Here is a 20,652-nt window from a genome sequence, read left to right as displayed (position 1 = left end):
CCAGTGCCACAGGCCCTGGTGTGGTGTAAGTGGCCTGAGCAAGAGCCACAGACCCTGGTGTGGTGTAATTGGCCTCAGCCAGCAGCCACAGGCCCTGGTGTGGTGTAAGTCGCCTCAGACAGAAGCCACAGGCACTGGTGTGGTGTAAGTGGCCTCAGCCAGCAGCAAAAGGGCCCTGGTGTGGTGTAAGTCGCCTCAGCCAGCAGCCACAGGCCCTGGTGTGGTGTAGGTGGCCTCAGCCAGCAGCCACAGGCCCTGGTGTGGTGTAAGTGGCCTGAGCAAGAGCCACAGGCCCTGGTGTGGTGTAAGTGGCCTGAGCAAGAGCCACAGACCCTGGTGTGGTGTAATTGGCCTCAATAGCAACTAATGCCCTGGTGTGGTGTAGGTGGCCTCAGCCAGCAGCCACAGGCCCTGGTGTGGTGTAAGTGGCCTGAGCAAGAGCCACAGGCCCTGGTGTGGTGTAAGTGGCCTGAGCAAGAGCCACAGACCCTGGTGTGGTGTAATTGGCCTCAATAGCAACTAATGCCCTGGTGTGGTGTAGGTGGCCTCAGCCAGCAGCCACAGGCCCTGGTGTGGTGAAAGTGGCCTCAGCCAGAGCCACAGGCCCTGATGTGGTGTAAGTGGCCCCAGCCGGTCCCTCAGGCCCTTGTGTGGTGTAAGTCGCCTCAGCCAGAAGCCACAGGCACTGGTGTGGTGTAAGTGGCCTCAGCCAGCAGCAAAAGGGCCCTGGTGTGGTGTAAGTCGCCTCAGCCAGCAGCCACAGGCCCTGGTGTGGTGTAGATGGCCTCAGCCAGCAGCCACAGGCCCTGGTGTGGTGTAAGTGGCCTCAGCCAGCAGCCACAGGCCCTGGTGTGGTCTAAGTGGCCTCAGCCAGAAGCACAGGGCCTGGTGTGATATGAGTGGCCTGAGCAAGAGCCACAGGCCCTGGTGTGGTGTAAGTGGCCTGAGCAAGAGCCACAGGCCCTGGTGTGGTGTAAGTGGCCTGAGCAAGAGCCACAGGCCCGGGTGTGGTGTAGGTGGCCTCAGCCAGCAGCCACAGGCCCTGGTGTGGTGTAGGTGGCCTCAGCCAGCAGCCACAAGCCCTTGTGTGGTGTAAGTGGCCTCAGCCAGCAGCCACAGGCCCTGGTGTGGTGTAAGTGGCCTCAGCCAGTGCCACAGGCCCTGGTGTGGTGTAAGTGGCCTGAGCAAGAGCCACAGACCATGGTGTGGTGTAATTGGCCTCAATAGCAACTAAGGCCCTGGTGTGGTGTAAGTGGCCTCAGCCAGCAGCCACAGGCCCTGGTGTGGTGTAAGTGGCCTCAGCCAGCAGCCACAGGCCCTGGTGTGGTGTAAGTGGCCTCAGCCAGAGCCACAGGCCCTTATGTGGTGTAAGTGGCCCCAGCCGTTCACTCAGGCCCTGGTGTGGTGTAGGTGGCATCAGCTAGCAGCACAAGACATTGGAAAACAGCCAAAAGCAATGTCGTTAATGTGCCCTCATTAATGGGCAGCTGCTTTTGGTCTTTTAATACACCCCTTCTCTGGATCAAAAGCGGTTCAATGACATGAAAATGAAAGGCTTACAGCACTAGGTATTCCCAGGCAGTCTCCCATCCAAGTACTAACCAAGCCCAGCCCTGCTCAGCTTCCGAGATCAGACGAGGTCGGGCGTGCTCAGGGTGGTATGGCCGTAAGCTGCTGGCCCCAGCACAATGTCTCAATTTATGGATTCAGGTGATTAGGTGGCAAGTACCTGAAGTTACGAAGACAATCCTATAACCCTACCTTCATGTTTGCATAATACCCTAACCCAAAGGCTCAGTTTAGCATTTATCCAACAGCACAGGCCCTGGATTGTTGAAGATGGCCTCAGGAACCAGCACAGGGCCTGGTGTGTTGTACATGGCCACAGCTAGCAGCACAGGGCCTGGTTTGGTGAAGATGGCCTCGGCCAGAAGCGCAGGGCCTGGTGTGATGTGAGTGGCCTGAGCAAGAGCCACAGGCCCTGGTGTGGTGTAAGTGGCCTCAGCCAGCAGCCACAGGCCCTGGTTTGGTGTAAGTCGCCACAGCCAGAACCCACAGGCCCTGATGTGGTGTAGGTGGCCTCAGCCAGCAGCCACAAGCCCTTGTGTGGTGTAAGTGGCCTCAGCCAGCAGCCACAGGCCCTGGTGTGGTGTAAGTGGCCTCAGCCAGTGCCACAGGCCCTGGTGTGGTGTAAGTGGCCTGAGCAAGAGCCACAGACCATGGTGTGGTGTAATTGGCCTCAATAGCAACTAAGGCCCTGGTGTGGTGTAGGTGGCCTAAGCCAGAAGCCACAGGCCCTGGTGTGGTGTAAGTGGCCTCAGCCAGCAGCCACAGGCCCTGGTGTGGTGTAAGTCGCCTCAGCCAGAAGCCACAGGCACTGGTGTGGTGTAAGTGGCCTCAGCCAGCAGCAAAAGGGCCCTGGTGTGGTGTAAGTCGCCTCAGCCAGCAGCCACAGGCCTTGGTGTGGTGTAAGTGGCCTCAGCCAGCAGCCACAGGCCCTGGTGTGGTGTAAGTCGCCTCAGCCAGAAGCCACAGGCACTGGTGTGGTGTAAGTGGCCTCAGCCAGCAGCCACAGGCCCTGGTGTGGTGTAGGTGGCCTCAGCCAGCAGCCACAGGCCCTGGTGTGGTATAGGTGGCCTCAGCCAGCAGCCACAGGCCCTGGTGTGGTGTAAGTGGCCTCAGCCAGCAGCCACAGGCCCTGGTGTGGTGTAAGTGGCCTGAGCAAGAGCCACAGGCCCTGTTGTGGTGTAAGTGGCCTCAGCCAGCAGCCACAGGCCCTGGTGTGGTGTAAGTGGCCTGAGCAAGTGCCACAGGCCCTGGTGTGGTGTAAGTGGCCTGAGCAAGTGCCACAGGCCCTGGTGTGGTGTAAGTGGCCTCAATAGCAAATAAGGCCCTGGTGTGGTGTAAGTGGCCTGAGCAAGAACCACAGGGCCTGGTTTGGTGAAGATGGCCTCGGCCAGAAGCGCAGGGCCTGGTGTGATGTGAATGGCCTGAGCAAGAGCCACAGGCCCTGGTGTGGTGTAAGTGGCCTCAGCCAGCAGCCACAGGCCCTGGTGTGGTGTAAGTGGCCTCAGCCAGAAGCCACAGGCACTGGTGTGGTGTAAGTGGCCTCAGCCAGCAGCAAAAGGGCCCTGGTGTGGTGTAGGTGGCCTCAGCCAGCAGCCACAGGCCCTGGTGTGGTGTAAGTGGCCTCAATAGCAACTAAGGCCCTGGTGTGGTGTAAGTGGCTTCAGCCAGCAGCCACAGGCTCTGGTGTGGTGTAACTGGCCTCAGCCAGCAGCCACAGGCCCTGATGTGGTGTAAGTGGCCCCAGCCGGTCACTCAGGCCCTGGTGTGCTGTAGGTGGCATCAGCCAGCAGCCACAGGCCCTGGTGTGGTGTAAGTCGCCTCAGCCAGAAGCCACAGGCACTGGTGTGGTGTAAGTGGCCTCAGCCAGCAGCAAAAGGGCCCTGGTGTGGTGTAAGTCGCCTCAGCCAGCAGCCACAGGCCCTGGTGTGGTGTAGGTGGCCTCAGCCAGCAGCCACAGGCCCTGGTGTGGTGTAAGTGGCCTCAGCCAGCAGCCACAGGCCCTGGTGTGGTGTAAGTGGCCTCAGCCAGTGCCACAGGCCCTGGTGTGGTGTAAGTGGCCTGAGCAAGAGCCACAGACCCTGGTGTGGTGTAATTGGCCTCAGCCAGCAGCCACAGGCCCTGGTGTGGTGTAAGTCGCCTCAGACAGAAGCCACAGGCACTGGTGTGGTGTAAGTGGCCTCAGCCAGCAGTAAAAGGGCCCTGGTGTGGTGTAAGTCGCCTCAGCCAGCAGCCACAGGCCCTGGTGTGGTGTAGGTGGCCTCAGCCAGCAGCCACAGGCCCTGGTGTGGTGTAAGTGGCCTGAGCAAGAGCCACAGGCCCTGGTGTGGTGTAAGTGGCCTGAGCAAGAGCCACAGGCCCTGGTGTGGTGTAGGTGGCCTCAGCCAGCAGCCACAGGCCCTGGTGTGGTGTAGGTGGCCTCAGCCAGCAGCCACAAGCCCTTGTGTGGTGTAAGTGGCCTCAGCCAGCAGCCACAGGCCCTGGTGTGGTGTAAGTGGCCTCAGCCAGTGCCACAGGCCCTGGTGTGGTGTAAGTGGCCTGAGCAAGAGCCACAGACCATGGTGTGGTGTAATTGGCCTCAATAGCAACTAAGGCCCTGGTGTGGTGTAAGTGGCCTCAGCCAGCAGCCACAGGCCCTGGTGTGGTGTAAGTGGCCTCAGCCAGCAGCCACAGGCCCTGGTGTGGTGTAAGTGGCCTCAGCCAGAGCCACAGGCCCTTATGTGGTGTAAGTGGCCCCAGCCGTTCACTCAGGCCCTGGTGTGGTGTAGGTGGCATCAGCTAGCAGCACAAGACATTGGAAAACAGCCAAAAGCAATGTCGTTAATGTGCCCTCATTAATGGGCAGCTGCTTTTGGTCTTTTAATACACCCCTTCTCTGTATCAAAAGCGGTTCAATGACATGAAAATGAAAGGCTTACAGCACTAGGTATTCCCAGGCAGTCTCCCATCCAAGTACTAACCAAGCCCAGCCCTGCTCAGCTTCCGAGATCAGACGAGGTCGGGCGTGCTCAGGGTGGTATGGCCGTAAGCTGCTGGCCCCAGCACAATGTCTCAATTTATGGATTCAGGTGATTAGGTGGCAAGTACCTGAAGTTACGAAGACAATCCTATAACCCTACCTTCATGTTTGCATAATACCCTAACCCAAAGGCTCAGTTTAGCATTTATCCAACAGCACAGGCCCTGGATTGTTGAAGATGGCCTCAGGAACCAGCACAGGGCCTGGTGTGTTGTACATGGCCACAGCTAGCAGCACAGGGCCTGGTTTGGTGAAGATGGCCTCGGCCAGAAGCGCAGGGCCTGGTGTGATGTGAGTGGCCTGAGCAAGAGCCACAGGCCCTGGTGTGGTGTAAGTCGCCACAGCCAGAACCCACAGGCCCTGGTGTGGTGTAACTGGCCTCAGCCAGAGCCACAGCCCCTGATGATGTGTAAGTGGCCCCAGCCGGTCACTCAGGCCCTGGTGTGGTGTAGGTGGCATCAGCTAGCAGCACAAGACATTGGAAAAGAGCCAAAAGCAATGTGATTAATGTGCCCTTATTAATGGGCAGCTGCTTTTGGTCTTTTAATACACCCCTTCTCTGGATCAAAAGCGGTTCAATGACATGAAAATGAAAGGCTTACAGCACCAGGTATTCCCAGGCAGTCTCCCATCCAAGTACTAACCAAGCCCAGCCCTGCTTAGCTTCCGAGATCAGACGAGGTCGGGCGTGCTCAGGGTGGTATGGCCGTAAGCTGCTGGGCCCAGCACAATGTCTCAATTTATGGATTCAAGTGATTAGGTGGCAAGTACCTGAAGTTACGAAGACAATCCTATAACCATACCTGCATGTTTGCATAATACCCTAACCCAAAGGCTCAGTTTGGCATTTATCCAACAGCACAGGCCCTGGATTGTTGAAGATGGCCTCAGGAAACAGCACAGGGCCTGGTGTGTTGTACATGGCCACAGCAAGCAGCACAGGGCCTGGTTTGGTGAAGATGGCCTCAGCCAGAAGCACAGGGCCTGGTGTGATATGAGTGGCCTGAGCAAGAGCCACAGGCCCTGGTGTGGTGTAAGTGGCCTGAGCAAGAGCCACAGGCCCTGGTGTGGTGTAGGTGGCCTCAGCCAGCAGCCACAGGCCCTGGTGTGGTGTAAGTGGCCTCAGCCAGCAGCCACAGGCCCTGGTGTGGTGTAAGTCGCCTCAGCCAGAAGCCACAGGCACTGGTGTGGTGTAAGTGGCCTCAGCCAGCAGCAAAAGGGCCCTGGTGTGGTGTAAGTCGCCTCAGCCAGCAGCCACAGGCCCTGGTGTGGTGTAGATGGCCTCAGCCAGCAGCCACAGGCCCTGGTGTGGTGTAAGTGGCCTCAGCCAGCAGCCACAGGCCCTGGTGTGGTCTAAGTGGCCTCAGCCAGAAGCACAGGGCCTGGTGTGATATGAGTGGCCTGAGCAAGAGCCACAGGCCCTGGTGTGGTGTAAGTGGCCTGAGCAAGAGCCACAGGCCCTGGTGTGGTGTAAGTGGCCTGAGCAAGAGCCACAGGCCCTGGTGTGGTGTAGGTGGCCTCAGCCAGCAGCCACAGGCCCTGGTGTGGTGTAGGTGGCCTCAGCCAGCAGCCACAAGCCCTTGTGTGGTGTAAGTGGCCTCAGCCAGCAGCCACAGGCCCTGGTGTGGTGTAAGTGGCCTCAGCCAGTGCCACAGGCCCTGGTGTGGTGTAAGTGGCCTGAGCAAGAGCCACAGACCATGGTGTGGTGTAATTGGCCTCAATAGCAACTAAGGCCCTGGTGTGGTGTAAGTGGCCTCAGCCAGCAGCCACAGGCCCTGGTGTGGTGTAAGTGGCCTCAGCCAGCAGCCACAGGCCCTGGTGTGGTGTAAGTGGCCCCAGCCGTTCACTCAGGCCCTGGTGTGGTGTAGGTGGCATCAGCTAGCAGCACAAGACATTGGAAAACAGCCAAAAGCAATGTCGTTAATGTGCCCTCATTAATGGGCAGCTGCTTTTGGTCTTTTAATACACCCCTTCTCTGGATCAAAAGCGGTTCAATGACATGAAAATGAAAGGCTTACAGCACTAGGTATTCCCAGGCAGTCTCCCATCCAAGTACTAACCAAGCCCAGCCCTGCTCAGCTTCCGAGATCAGACGAGGTCGGGCGTGCTCAGGGTGGTATGGCCGTAAGCTGCTGGCCCCAGCACAATGTCTCAATTTATGGATTCAGGTGATTAGGTGGCAAGTACCTGAAGTTACGAAGACAATCCTATAACCCTACCTTCATGTTTGCATAATACCCTAACCCAAAGGCTCAGTTTAGCATTTATCCAACAGCACAGGCCCTGGATTGTTGAAGATGGCCTCAGGAACCAGCACAGGGCCTGGTGTGTTGTACATGGCCACAGCTAGCAGCACAGGGCCTGGTTTGGTGAAGATGGCCTCGGCCAGAAGCGCAGGGCCTGGTGTGATGTGAGTGGCCTGAGCAAGAGCCACAGGCCCTGGTGTGGTGTAAGTCGCCACAGCCAGAACCCACAGGCCCTGGTGTGGTGTAACTGGCCTCAGCCAGAGCCACAGCCCCTGATGTGGTGTAAGTGGCCCCAGCCGGTCACTCAGGCCCTGGTGTGGTGTAGGTGGCATCAGCTAGCAGCACAAGACATTGGAAAAGAGCCAAAAGCAATGTGATTAATGTGCCCTTATTAATGGGCAGCTGCTTTTGGTCTTTTAATACACCCCTTCTCTGGATCAAAAGCGGTTCAATGACATGAAAATTAAAGGCTTACAGCACCAGGTATTCCCAGGTAGTCTCCCATCCAAGTACTAACCAAGCCCAGCCCTGCTTAGCTTCCGAGATCAGACGAGGTCGGGCGTGCTCAGGGTGGTATGGCCGTAAGCTGCTGGGCCCAGCACAATGTCTCAATTTATGGATTCAAGTGATTAGGTGGCAAGTACCTGAAGTTACGAAGACAATCCTATAACCATACCTGCATGTTTGCATAATAGCCTAACCCAAAGGCTCAGTTTGGCATTTATCCAACAGCACAGGCCCTGGATTGTTGAAGATGGCCTCAGGAAACAGCACAGGGCCTGGTGTGTTGTACATGGCCACAGCAAGCAGCACAGGGCCTGGTTTGGTGAAGATGGCCTCAGCCAGAAGCACAGGGCCTGGTGTGATATGAGTGGCCTGAGCAAGAGCCACAGGCCCTGGTGTGGTGTAAGTGGCCTGAGCAAGAGCCACAGGCCCTGGTGTGGTGTAAGTGGCCTGAGCAAGAGCCACAGGCCCTGGTGTGGTGTAGGTGGCCTCAGCCAGCAGCCACAGGCCCTGGTGTGGTGTAGGTGGCCTCAGCCAGCAGCCACAAGCCCTTGTGTGGTGTAAGTGGCCTCAGCCAGCAGCCACAGGCCCTGGTGTGGTGTAAGTGGCCTCAGCCAGTGCCACAGACCCTGGTGTGGTGTAAGTGGCCTGAGCAAGAGCCACAGACCATGGTGTGGTGTAATTGGCCTCAATAGCAACTAAGGCCCTGGTGTGGTGTAGGTGGCCTAAGCCAGAAGCCACAGGCCCTGGTGTGGTGTAAGTGGCCTCAGCCAGCAGCCACAGGCCCTGGTGTGGTGTAAGTGGCCTCAGCCAGCAGCCACAGGCCTTGGTGTGGTGTAAGTGGCCTCAGCCAGCAGCCACAGGCCCTGGTGTGGTGTAAGTCGCCTCAGCCAGAAGCCACAGGCACTGGTGTGGTGTAAGTGGCCTCAGCCAGCAGCCACAGGCCCTGGTGTGGTGTAGGTGGCCTCAGCCAGCAGCCACAGGCCCTGGTGTGGTGTAGGTGGCCTCAGCCAGCAGCCACAGGCCCTGGTGTGGTGTAAGTGGCCTCAGCCAGCAGCCACAGGCCCTGGTGTGGTGTAAGTGGCCTGAGCAAGAGCCACAGGCCCTGTTGTGGTGTAAGTGGCCTCAGCCAGCAGCCACAGGCCCTGGTGTGGTGTAAGTGGCCTGAGCAAGTGCCACAGGCCCTGGTGTGGTGTAAGTGGCCTGAGCAAGTGCCACAGGCCCTGGTGTGGTGTAAGTGGCCTCAATAGCAAATAAGGCCCTGGTGTGGTGTAAGTGGCCTGAGCAAGAACCACAGGGCCTGGTTTGGTGAAGATGGCCTCGGCCAGAAGCGCAGGGCCTGGTGTGATGTGAGTGGCCTGAGCAAGAGCCACAGGCCCTGGTGTGGTGTAAGTGGCCTCAGCCAGCAGCCACAGGCCCTGGTGTGGTGTAAGTGGCCTCAGCCAGAAGCCACAGGCACTGGTGTGGTATAAGTGGCCTCAGCCAGCAGCAAAAGGGCCCTGGTGTGGTGTAGGTGGCCTCAGCCAGCAGCCACAGGCCCTGGTGTTGTGTAAGTGGCCTCAATAGCAACTAAGGCCCTGGTGTGGTGTAAGTGGCTTCAGCCAGCAGCCACAGGCTCTGGTGTGGTGTAACTGGCCTCAGCCAGCAGCCACAGGCCCTGATGTGGTGTAAGTGGCCCCAGCCGGTCACTCAGGCCCTGGTGTGGTGTAGGTGGCATCAGCCAGCAGCCACAGGCCCTGGTGTGGTGTAAGTCGCCTCAGCCAGAAGCCACAGGCACTGGTGTGGTGTAAGTGGCCTCAGCCAGCAGCAAAAGGGCCCTGGTGTGGTGTAAGTCGCCTCAGCCAGCAGCCACAGGCCCTGGTGTGGTGTAGGTGGCCTCAGCCAGCAGCCACAGGCCCTGGTGTGGTGTAAGTGGCCTCAGCCAGCAGCAAAAGGGCCCTGGTGTGGTGTAAGTCGCCTCAGCCAGCAGCCACAGGCCCTGGTGTGGTGTAGGTGGCCTCAGCCAGCAGCCACAGGCCCTGGTGTGGTGTAAGTGGCCTGAGCAAGAGCCACAGGCCCTGGTGTGGTGTAAGTGGCCTGAGCAAGAGCCACAGACCCTGGTGTGGTGTAATTGGCCTCAATAGCAACTAATGCCCTGGTGTGGTGTAGGTGGCCTCAGCCAGCAGCCACAGGCCCTGGTGTGGTGTAAGTGGCCTGAGCAAGTGCCACAGGCCCTGGTGTGGTGTAAGTGGCCTGAGCAAGTGCCACAGGCCCTGGTGTGGTGTAAGTGGCCTCAATAGCAAATAAGGCCCTGGTGTGGTGTAAGTGGCCTGAGCAAGAACCACAGGGCCTGGTTTGGTGAAGATGGCCTCGGCCAGAAGCGCAGGGCCTGGTGTGATGTGAGTGGCCTGAGCAAGAGCCACAGGCCCTGGTGTGGTGTAAGTGGCCTCAGCCAGCAGCCACAGGCCCTGGTGTGGTGTAAGTGGCCTCAGCCAGAAGCCACAGGCACTGGTGTGGTATAAGTGGCCTCAGCCAGCAGCAAAAGGGCCCTGGTGTGGTGTAGGTGGCCTCAGCCAGCAGCCACAGGCCCTGGTGTGGTGTAAGTGGCCTCAATAGCAACTAAGGCCCTGGTGTGGTGTAAGTGGCTTCAGCCAGCAGCCACAGGCTCTGGTGTGGTGTAACTGGCCTCAGCCAGCAGCCACAGGCCCTGATGTGGTGTAAGTGGCCCCAGCCGGTCACTCAGGCCCTGGTGTGGTGTAGGTGGCATCAGCCAGCAGCCACAGGCCCTGGTGTGGTGTAAGTCGCCTCAGCCAGAAGCCACAGGCACTGGTGTGGTGTAAGTGGCCTCAGCCAGCAGCAAAAGGGCCCTGGTGTGGTGTAAGTCGCCTCAGCCAGCAGCCACAGGCCCTGGTGTGGTGTAAGTGGCCTCAGCCAGCAGCCAGCAGCCACAGGCCCTGGTGTGGTGTAAGTGGCCTCAGCCAGCAGCCACAGGCCCTGGTGTGGTGTAGGTGGCCTCAGCCAGCAGCCACAGGCCCTGGTGTGGTGTAAGTGGCCTCAGCCAGCAGCCACAGGCCCTGGTGTGGTGTAAGTGGCCTGAGCAAGAGCCACAGGCCCTGGTGTGGTGTAAGTGGCCTCAGCCAGCAGCCACAGGCCCTGGTGTGGTGTAAGTGGCCTGAGCAAGTGCCACAGGCCCTGGTGTGGTGTAAGTGGCCTGAGCAAGTGCCACAGGCCCTGGTGTGGTGTAAGTGGCCTCAATAGCAAATAAGGCCCTGGTGTGGTGTAAGTGGCCTGAGCAAGAACCACAGGGCCTGGTTTGGTGAAGATGGCCTCGGCCAGAAGCGCAGGGCCTGGTGTGATGTGAGTGGCCTGAGCAAGAGCCACAGGCCCTGGTGTGGTGTAAGTGGCCTCAGCCAGCAGCCACAGGCCCTGGTGTGGTGTAAGTGGCCTCAGCCAGAAGCCACAGGCACTGGTGTGGTGTAAGTGGCCTCAGCCAGCAGCAAAAGGGCCCTGGTGTGGTGTAGGTGGCCTCAGCCAGCAGCCACAGGCCCTGGTGTGGTGTAAGTGGCCTCAATAGCAACTAAGGCCCTGGTGTGGTGTAAGTGGCTTCAGCCAGCAGCCACAGGCTCTGGTGTGGTGTAACTGGCCTCAGCCAGCAGCCACAGGCCCTGATGTGGTGTAAGTGGCCCCAGCCGGTCCCTCAGGCCCTGGTGTGGTGTAGGTGGCATCAGCCAGCAGCCACAGGCCCTGGTGTGGTGTAAGTCGCCTCAGCCAGAAGCCACAGGCACTGGTGTGGTGTAAGTGGCCTCAGCCAGCAGCAAAAGGGCCCTGGTGTGGTGTAAGTGGCCTCAGCCAGCAGCCACAGGCCCTGGTGTGGTGTAGGTGGCCTCAGCCAGCAGCCACAGGCCCTGGTGTGGTGTAAGTGGCCTCAGCCAGCAGCCACAGGCCCTGGTGTGGTGTAAGTGGCCTCAGCCAGCAGCCACAGGCCCTGGTGTGGTGTAAGTGGCCTCAGCCAGTGCCACAGGCCCTGGTGTGGTGTAAGTGGCCTGAGCAAGAGCCACAGACCCTGGTGTGGTGTAATTGGCCTCAGCCAGCAGCCACAGGCCCTGGTGTGGTGTAAGTCGCCTCAGACAGAAGCCACAGGCACTGGTGTGGTGTAAGTGGCCTCAGCCAGCAGCAAAAGGGCCCTGGTGTGGTGTAAGTCGCCTCAGCCAGCAGCCACAGGCCCTGGTGTGGTGTAGGTGGCCTCAGCCAGCAGCCACAGGCCCTGGTGTGGTGTAAGTGGCCTGAGCAAGAGCCACAGGCCCTGGTGTGGTGTAAGTGGCCTGAGCAAGAGCCACAGACCCTGGTGTGGTGTAATTGGCCTCAATAGCAACTAATGCCCTGGTGTGGTGTAGGTGGCCTCAGCCAGCAGCCACAGGCCCTGGTGTGGTGTAAGTGGCCTGAGCAAGAGCCACAGGCCCTGGTGTGGTGTAAGTGGCCTGAGCAAGAGCCACAGACCCTGGTGTGGTGTAATTGGCCTCAATAGCAACTAATGCCCTGGTGTGGTGTAGGTGGCCTCAGCCAGCAGCCACAGGCCCTGGTGTGGTGAAAGTGGCCTCAGCCAGAGCCACAGGCCCTGATGTGGTGTAAGTGGCCCCAGCCGGTCCCTCAGGCCCTTGTGTGGTGTAAGTCGCCTCAGCCAGAAGCCACAGGCACTGGTGTGGTGTAAGTGGCCTCAGCCAGCAGCAAAAGGGCCCTGGTGTGGTGTAAGTCGCCTCAGCCAGCAGCCACAGGCCCTGGTGTGGTGTAGGTGGCCTCAGCCAGCAGCCACAAGCCCTTGTGTGGTGTAAGTGGCCTCAGCCAGCAGCCACAGGCCCTGGTGTGGTGTAAGTGGCCTCAGCCAGTGCCACAGGCCCTGGTGTGGTGTAAGTGGCCTGAGCAAGAGCCACAGACCATGGTGTGGTGTAATTGGCCTCAATAGCAACTAAGGCCCTGGTGTGGTGTAGGTGGCCTAAGCCAGAAGCCACAGGCCCTGGTGTGGTGTAAGTGGCCTCAGCCAGCAGCCACAGGCCCTGGTGTGGTGTAAGTGGCCTCAGCCAGAAGCCACAGGCACTGGTGTGGTGTAAGTGGCCTCAGCCAGCAGCAAAAGGGCCCTGGTGTGGTGTAAGTGGCCTCAGCCAGCAGCCACAGGCCTTGGTGTGGTGTAAGTGGCCTCAGCCAGCAGCCACAGGCCCTGGTGTGGTGTAAGTCGCCTCAGCCAGAAGCCACAGGCACTGGTGTGGTGTAAGTGGCCTCAGCCAGCAGCCACAGGCCCTGGTGTGGTGTAGGTGGCCTCAGCCAGCAGCCACAGGCCCTGGTGTGGTGTAGGTGGCCTCAGCCAGCAGCCACAGGCCCTGGTGTGGTGTAAGTGGCCTCAGCCAGCAGCCACAGGCCCTGGTGTGGTGTAAGTGGCCTGAGCAAGAGCCACAGGCCCTGTTGTGGTGTAAGTGGCCTCAGCCAGCAGCCACAGGCCCTGGTGTGGTGTAAGTGGCCTGAGCAAGTGCCACAGGCCCTGGTGTGGTGTAAGTGGCCTGAGCAAGTGCCACAGGCCCTGGTGTGGTGTAAGTGGCCTCAATAGCAAATAAGGCCCTGGTGTGGTGTAAGTGGCCTGAGCAAGAACCACAGGGCCTGGTTTGGTGAAGATGGCCTCGGCCAGAAGCGCAGGGCCTGGTGTGATGTGAGTGGCCTGAGCAAGAGCCACAGGCCCTGGTGTGGTGTAAGTGGCCTCAGCCAGCAGCCACAGGCCCTGGTGTGGTGTAAGTGGCCTCAGCCAGAAGCCACAGGCACTGGTGTGGTGTAAGTGGCCTCAGCCAGCAGCAAAAGGGCCCTGGTGTGGTGTAGGTGGCCTCAGCCAGCAGCCACAGGCCCTGGTGTGGTGTAAGTGGCCTCAATAGCAACTAAGGCCCTGGTGTGGTGTAAGTGGCTTCAGCCAGCAGCCACAGGCTCTGGTGTGGTGTAACTGGCCTCAGCCAGCAGCCACAGGCCCTGATGTGGTGTAAGTGGCCCCAGCCGGTCACTCAGGCCCTGGTGTGGTGTAGGTGGCATCAGCCAGCAGCCACAGGCCCTGGTGTGGTGTAAGTCGCCTCAGCCAGAAGCCACAGGCACTGGTGTGGTGTAAGTGGCCTCAGCCAGCAGCAAAAGGGCCCTGGTGTGGTGTAAGTCGCCTCAGCCAGCAGCCACAGGCCCTGGTGTGGTGTAGGTGGCCTCAGCCAGCAGCCACAGGCCCTGGTGTGGTGTAAGTGGCCTCAGCCAGCAGCAAAAGGGCCCTGGTGTGGTGTAAGTCGCCTCAGCCAGCAGCCACAGGCCCTGGTGTGGTGTAGGTGGCCTCAGCCAGCAGCCACAGGCCCTGGTGTGGTGTAAGTGGCCTGAGCAAGAGCCACAGGCCCTGGTGTGGTGTAAGTGGCCTGAGCAAGAGCCACAGACCCTGGTGTGGTGTAATTGGCCTCAATAGCAACTAATGCCCTGGTGTGGTGCAGGTGGCCTCAGCCAGCAGCCACAGGCCCTGGTGTGGTGTAAGTGGCCTGAGCAAGAGCCACAGGCCCTGGTGTGGTGTAAGTGGCCTGAGCAAGAGCCACAGACCCTGGTGTGGTGTAATTGGCCTCAATAGCAACTAATGCCCTGGTGTGGTGTAGGTGGCCTCAGCCAGCAGCCACAGGCCCTGGTGTGGTGAAAGTGGCCTCAGCCAGAGCCACAGGCCCTGATGTGGTGTAAGTGGCCCCAGCCGGTCACTCAGGCCCTTGTGTGGTGTAGGTTGCATCAGCTAGCAGCACAAGACATTGGAAAAGAGCCAAAAGCAGTGTCGTTAATGTGCCCTCATTAATGGGCAGCTGCTTTTGGTCTTTTAATACACCCCTTCTCTGGATCAAAAGCGGTTCAATGACATGAAAAAGAAAGGTTTACAGCACCAGGTATTCCCAGGCAGTCTCCCATCCAAGTACTAACCAAGCCCAGCCCTGCTTAGCTTCCGAGATCAGACGAGGTCGGGCGTGCTCAGGGTGGTATGGCCGTAAGCTGCTGGCTCCAGCACAATGTCTCAATTTATGGATTCAAGTGATTAGGTGGCAAGTACCTGAAGTTACGAAGACAATGCTATAACCATACCTGCATGTTTGCATAATACCCTAACCCAAAGGCTCAGTTTGGCATTTATCCAACAGCACAGGCCCTGGATTGTTGAAGATGGCCTCAGGAACCAGCACAGGGCCTGGTGTGTTGTACATGGCCACAGCAAGGAGCACAGGGCCTGGTTTGGTGAAGATGGCCTCGGCCAGAAGCGCAGGGCCTGGTGTGATGTGAGTGGCCTGAGCAAGAGCCACAGGCCTTGGTGTGGTGTAAGTGGCCTCAGCCAGCAGCCACAGGCCCTGGTGTGGTGTAAGTCGCCTCAGCCAGAAGCCACAGGCACTGGTGTGGTTTAAGTGGCCTCAGCCAGCAGCCACAGGCCCTGGTGTGGTGTAGGTGGCCTCAGCCAGCAGCCACAGGCCCTGGTGTGGTGTAGGTGGCCTCAGCCAGCAGCCACAGGCCCTGGTGTGGTGTAAGTGGCCTCAGCCAGCAGCCACAGGCCCTGGTGTGGTGTAAGTGGCCTGAGCAAGAGCCACAGGCCCTGGTGTGGTGTAAGTGGCCTCAGCCAGCAGCCACAGGCCCTGGTGTGGTGTAAGTGGCCTGAGCAAGTGCCACAGGCCCTGGTGTGGTGTAAGTGGCCTGAGCAAGTGCCACAGGCCCTGGTGTGGTGTAAGTGGCCTCAATAGCAAATAAGGCCCTGGTGTGGTGTAAGTGGCCTGAGCAAGAACCACAGGGCCTGGTTTGGTGAAGATGGCCTCGGCCAGAAGCGCAGGGCCTGGTGTGATGTGAGTGGCCTGAGCAAGAGCCACAGGCCCTGGTGTGGTGTAAGTGGCCTCAGCCAGCAGCCACAGGCCCTGGTGTGGTGTAAGTGGCCTCAGCCAGAAGCCACAGGCACTGGTGTGGTGTAAGTGGCCTCAGCCAGCAGCAAAAGGGCCCTGGTGTGGTGTAGGTGGCCTCAGCCAGCAGCCACAGGCCCTGGTGTGGTGTAAGTGGCCTCAATAGCAACTAAGGCCCTGGTGTGGTGTAAGTGGCTTCAGCCAGCAGCCACAGGCTCTGGTGTGGTGTAACTGGCCTCAGCCAGCAGCCACAGGCCCTGATGTGGTGTAAGTGGCCCCAGCCGGTCCCTCAGGCCCTGGTGTGGTGTAGGTGGCATCAGCCAGCAGCCACAGGCCCTGGTGTGGTGTAAGTCGCCTCAGCCAGAAGCCACAGGCACTGGTGTGGTGTAAGTGGCCTCAGCCAGCAGCAAAAGGGCCCTGGTGTGGTGTAAGTGGCCTCAGCCAGCAGCCACAGGCCCTGGTGTGGTGTAGGTGGCCTCAGCCAGCAGCCACAGGCCCTGGTGTGGTGTAAGTGGCCTCAGCCAGCAGCCACAGGCCCTGGTGTGGTGTAAGTGGCCTCAGCCAGCAGCCACAGGCCCTGGTGTGGTGTAAGTGGCCTCAGCCAGTGCCACAGGCCCTGGTGTGGTGTAAGTGGCCTGAGCAAGAGCCACAGACCCTGGTGTGGTGTAATTGGCCTCAGCCAGCAGCCACAGGCCCTGGTGTGGTGTAAGTCGCCTCAGACAGAAGCCACAGGCACTGGTGTGGTGTAAGTGGCCTCAGCCAGCAGCAAAAGGGCCCTGGTGTGGTGTAAGTCGCCTCAGCCAGCAGCCACAGGCCCTGGTGTGGTGTAGGTGGCCTCAGCCAGCAGCCACAGGCCCTGGTGTGGTGTAAGTGGCCTGAGCAAGAGCCACAGGCCCTGGTGTGGTGTAAGTGGCCTGAGCAAGAGCCACAGACCCTGGTGTGGTGTAATTGGCCTCAATAGCAACTAATGCCCTGGTGTGGTGTAGGTGGCCTCAGCCAGCAGCCACAGGCCCTGGTGTGGTGTAAGTGGCCTGAGCAAGAGCCACAGGCCCTGGTGTGGTGTAAGTGGCCTGAGCAAGAGCCACAGACCCTGGTGTGGTGTAATTGGCCTCAATAGCAACTAATGCCCTGGTGTGGTGTAGGTGGCCTCAGCCAGCAGCCACAGGCCCTGGTGTGGTGAAAGTGGCCTCAGCCAGAGCCACAGGCCCTGATGTGGTGTAAGTGGCCCCAGCCGGTCCCTCAGGCCCTTGTGTGGTGTAAGTCGCCTCAGCCAGAAGCCACAGGCACTGGTGTGGTGTAAGTGGCCTCAGCCAGCAGCAAAAGGGCCCTGGTGTGGTGTAAGTCGCCTCAGCCAGCAGCCACAGGCCCTGGTGTGGTGTAGATGGCCTCAGCCAGCAGCCACAGGCCCTGGTGTGGTGTAAGTGGCCTCAGCCAGCAGCCACAGGCCCTGGTGTGGTCTAAGTGGCCTCAGCCAGAAGCACAGGGCCTGGTGTGATATGAGTGGCCTGAGCAAGAGCCACAGGCCCTGGTGTGGTGTAAGTGGCCTGAGCAAGAGCCACAGGCCCTGGTGTGGTGTAAGTGGCCTGAGCAAGAGCCACAGGCCCGGGTGTGGTGTAGGTGGCCTCAGCCAGCAGCCACAGGCCCTGGTGTGGTGTAGGTGGCCTCAGCCAGCAGCCACAAGCCCTTGTGTGGTGTAAGTGGCCTCAGCCAGCAGCCACAGGCCCTGGTGTGGTGTAAGTGGCCTCAGCCAGTGCCACAGGCCCTGGTGTGGTGTAAGTGGCCTGAGCAAGAGCCACAGACCATGGTGTGGTGTAATTGGCCTCAATAGCAACTAAGGCCCTGGTTTGGTGTAAGTGGCCTCAGCCAGCAGCCACAGGCCCTGGTGTGGTGTAAGTGGCCTCAGCCAGCAGCCACAGGCCCTGGTGTGGTGTAAGTGGCCTCAGCCAGAGCCACAGGCCCTTATGTGGTGTAAGTGGCCCCAGCCGTTCACTCAGGCCCTGGTGTGGTGTAGGTGGCATCAGCTAGCAGCACAAGACATTGGAAAACAGCCAAAAGCAATGTCGTTAATGTGCCCTCATTAATGGGCAGCTGCTTTTGGTCTTTTAATACACCCCTTCTCTGGATCAAAAGCGGTTCAATGACATGAAAATGAAAGGCTTACAGCACTAGGTATTCCCAGGCAGTCTCCCATCCAAGTACTAACCAAGCCCAGCCCTGCTCAGCTTCCGAGATCAGACGAGGTCGGGCGTGCTCAGGGTGGTATGGCCGTAAGCTGCTGGCCCCAGCACAATGTCTCAATTTATGGATTCAGGTGATTAGGTGGCAAGTACCTGAAGTTACGAAGACAATCCTATAACCCTACCTTCATGTTTGCATAATACCCTAACCCAAAGGCTCAGTTTAGCATTTATCCAACAGCACAGGCCCTGGATTGTTGAAGATGGCCTCAGGAACCAGCACAGGGCCTGGTGTGTTGTACATGGCCACAGCTAGCAGCACAGGGCCTGGTTTGGTGAAGATGGCCTCGGCCAGAAGCGCAGGGCCTGGTGTGATGTGAGTGGCCTGAGCAAGAGCCACAGGCCCTGGTGTGGTGTAAGTGGCCTCAGCCAGCAGCCACAGGCCCTGGTTTGGTGTAAGTCGCCACAGCCAGAACCCACAGGCCCTGATGTGGTGTAGGTGGCCTCAGCCAGCAGCCACAAGCCCTTGTGTGGTGTAAGTGGCCTCAGCCAGCAGCCACAGGCCCTGGTGTGGTGTAAGTGGCCTCAGCCAGTGCCACAGGCCCTGGTGTGGTGTAAGTGGCCTGAGCAAGAGCCACAGACCATGGTGTGGTGTAATTGGCCTCAATAGCAACTAAGGCCCTGGTGTGGTGTAGGTGGCCTAAGCCAGAAGCCACAGGCCCTGGTGTGGTGTAAGTGGCCTCAGCCAGCAGCCACAGGCCCTGGTGTGGTGTAAGTCGCCTCAGCCAGAAGCCACAGGCACTGGTGTGGTGTAAGTGGCCTCAGCCAGCAGCAAAAGGGCCCTGGTGTGGTGTAAGTCGCCTCAGCCAGCAGCCACAGGCCTTGGTGTGGTGTAAGTGGCCTCAGCCAGCAGCCACAGGCCCTGGTGTGGTGTAAGTCGCCTCAGCCAGAAGCCACAGGCACTGGTGTGGTGTAAGTGGCCTCAGCCAGCAGCCACAGGCCCTGGTGTGGTGTAGGTGGCCTCAGCCAGCAGCCACAGGCCCTGGTGTGGTATAGGTGGCCTCAGCCAGCAGCCACAGGCCCTGGTGTGGTGTAAGTGGCCTCAGCCAGCAGCCACAGGCCCTGGTGTGGTGTAAGTGGCCTGAGCAAGAGCCACAGGCCCTGTTGTGGTGTAAGTGGCCTCAGCCAGCAGCCACAGGCCCTGGTGTGGTGTAAGTGGCCTGAGCAAGTGCCACAGGCCCTGGTGTGGTGTAAGTGGCCTGAGCAAGTGCCACAGGCCCTGGTGTGGTGTAAGTGGCCTCAATAGCAAATAAGGCCCTGGTGTGGTGTAAGTGGCCTGAGCAAGAACCACAGGGCCTGGTTTGGTGAAGATGGCCTCGGCCAGAAGCGCAGGGCCTGGTGTGATGTGAGTGGCCTGAGCAAGAGCCACAGGCCCTGGTGTGGTGTAAGTGGCCTCAGCCAGCAGCCACAGGCCCTGGTGTGGTGTAAGTGGCCTCAGCCAGAAGCCACAGGCACTGTTGTGGTGTAAGTGGCCTCAGCCAGCAGCAAAAGGGCCCTGGTGTGGTGTAGGTGGCCTCAGCCAGCAGCCACAGGCCCTGGTGTGGTGTAAGTGGCCTCAATAGCAACTAAGGCCCTGGTGTGGTGTAAGTGGCTTCAGCCAGCAGCCACAGGCTCTGGTGTGGTGTAACTGGCCTCAGCCAGCAGCCACAGGCCCTGATGTGGTGTAAGTGGCCCCAGCCGGTCACTCAGGCCCTGGTGTGCTGTAGGTGGCATCAGCCAGCAGCCACAGGCCCTGGTGTGGTGTAAGTCGCCTCAGCCAGAAGCCACAGGCACTGGTGTGGTGTAAGTGGCCTCAGCCAGCAGCAAAAGGGCCCTGGTGTGGTGTAAGTCGCCTCAGCCAGCAGCCACAGGCCCTGGTGTGGTGTAGGTGGCCTCAGCCAGCAGCCACAGGCCCTGGTGTGGTGTAAGTGGCCTCAGCCAGCATCCACAGGCCCTGGTGTGGTGTAAGTGGCCTCAGCCAGTGCCACAGGCCCTGGTGTGGTGTAAGTGGCCTGAGCAAGAGCCACAGACCCTGGTGTGGTGTAATTGGCCTCAGCCAGCAGCCACAGGCCCTGGTGTGGTGTAAGTCGCCTCAGACAGAAGCCACAGGCACTGGTGTGGTGTAAGTGGCCTCAGCCAGCAGTAAAAGGGCCCTGGTGTGGTGTAAGTCGCCTCAGCCAGCAGCCACAGGCCCTGGTGTGGTGTAGGTGGCCTCAGCCAGCAGCCACAGGCCCTGGTGTGGTGTAAGTGGCCTGAGCAAGAGCCACAGGCCCTGGTGTGGTGTAAGTGGCCTGAGCAAGAGCCACAGGCCCTGGTGTGGTGTAGGTGGCCTCAGCCAGCAGCCACAGGCCCTGGTGTGGTGTAGGTGGCCTCAGCCAGCAGCCACAAGCCCTTGTGTGGTGTAAGTGGCCTCAGCCAGCAGCCACAGGCCCTGGTGTGGTGTAAGTGGCCTCAGCCAGTGCCACAGGCCCTGGTGTGGTGTAAGTGGCCTGAGCAAGAGCCACAGACCATGGTGTGGTGTAATTGGCCTCAATAGCAACTAAGGCCCTGGTGTGGTGTAAGTGGCCTCAGCCAGCAGCCACAGGCCCTGGTGTGGTGTAAGTGGCCTCAGCCAGCAGCCACAGGCCCTGGTGTGGTGTAAGTGGCCTCAGCCAGAGCCACAGGCCCTTATGTGGTGTAAGTGGCCCCAGCCGTTCACTCAGGCCCTGGTGTGGTGTAGGTGGCATCAGCTAGCAGCACAAGACATTGGAAAACAGCCAAAAGCAATGTCGTTAATGTGCCCTCATTAATGGGCAGCTGCTTTTGGTCTTTTAATACACCCCTTCTCTGGATCAAAAGCGGTTCAATGACATGAAAATGAAAGGCTTACAGCACTAGGTATTCCCAGGCAGTCTCCCATCCAAGTACTAACCAAGCCCAGCCCTGCTCAGCTTCCGAGATCAGACGAGGTCGGGCGTGCTCAGGGTGGTATGGCCGTAAGCTGCTGGCCCAGGCACAATGTCTCAATTTATGGATTCAGGTGATTAGGTGGCAAGTACCTGAAGTTACGAAGACAATCCTATAACCCTACCTTCATGTTTGCATAATACCCTAACCCAAAGGCTCAGTTTAGCATTTATCCAACAGCACAGGCCCTGGATTGTTGAAGATGGCCTCAGGAACCAGCACAGGGCCTGGTGTGTTGTACATGGCCACAGCTAGCAGCACAG

At 59.5% G+C, this 20,652-nt stretch overlaps 8 non-coding genes across 8 annotated transcripts; all 8 read right to left on the bottom strand.

Annotated features, from left to right (window-relative positions):
• Positions 1-1,553: 1,553 nt before the first annotated feature.
• LOC146580953 (5S ribosomal RNA) lies at positions 1,554-1,672 on the bottom strand. Its single transcript, XR_014892031.1, has one exon. It is a non-coding gene; the product is annotated as a 5S ribosomal RNA (ribosomal RNA).
• Positions 1,673-4,477: 2,805 nt separating this feature from the next.
• LOC146580952 (5S ribosomal RNA) lies at positions 4,478-4,596 on the bottom strand. Its single transcript, XR_014892030.1, has one exon. It is a non-coding gene; the product is annotated as a 5S ribosomal RNA (ribosomal RNA).
• Positions 4,597-5,180: 584 nt separating this feature from the next.
• Positions 5,181-5,299, bottom strand: LOC146580951 (5S ribosomal RNA). Its single transcript, XR_014891784.1, has one exon. It is a non-coding gene; the product is annotated as a 5S ribosomal RNA (ribosomal RNA).
• Positions 5,300-6,596: 1,297 nt separating this feature from the next.
• Positions 6,597-6,715, bottom strand: LOC146580950 (5S ribosomal RNA). Its single transcript, XR_014892029.1, has one exon. It is a non-coding gene; the product is annotated as a 5S ribosomal RNA (ribosomal RNA).
• Positions 6,716-7,299: 584 nt separating this feature from the next.
• On the bottom strand, positions 7,300-7,418 carry LOC146580949 (5S ribosomal RNA). The gene has a single exon (XR_014891911.1). It is a non-coding gene; the product is annotated as a 5S ribosomal RNA (ribosomal RNA).
• A 6,807-nt stretch (positions 7,419-14,225) lies between these two features.
• Positions 14,226-14,344, bottom strand: LOC146580948 (5S ribosomal RNA). Its single transcript, XR_014892053.1, has one exon. It is a non-coding gene; the product is annotated as a 5S ribosomal RNA (ribosomal RNA).
• Positions 14,345-17,381: 3,037 nt separating this feature from the next.
• LOC146580947 (5S ribosomal RNA) lies at positions 17,382-17,500 on the bottom strand. The gene has a single exon (XR_014892028.1). It is a non-coding gene; the product is annotated as a 5S ribosomal RNA (ribosomal RNA).
• Positions 17,501-20,305: 2,805 nt separating this feature from the next.
• Positions 20,306-20,424, bottom strand: LOC146580946 (5S ribosomal RNA). The gene has a single exon (XR_014892027.1). It is a non-coding gene; the product is annotated as a 5S ribosomal RNA (ribosomal RNA).
• Positions 20,425-20,652: the final 228 nt, after the last annotated feature.

Source organism: Mchenga conophoros, linkage group LG3, assembly GCF_057382185.1.
Source record: "Mchenga conophoros isolate Kocher_MC1m ecotype Shallow Benthic linkage group LG3, M_conophoros_male_GT1.1, whole genome shotgun sequence".
Lineage (NCBI taxonomy): Eukaryota > Metazoa > Chordata > Actinopteri > Cichliformes > Cichlidae > Mchenga > Mchenga conophoros.
Note: the sequence above shows the minus strand (reverse complement) of the source record. Positions and strands in the feature narration are given on the sequence as shown.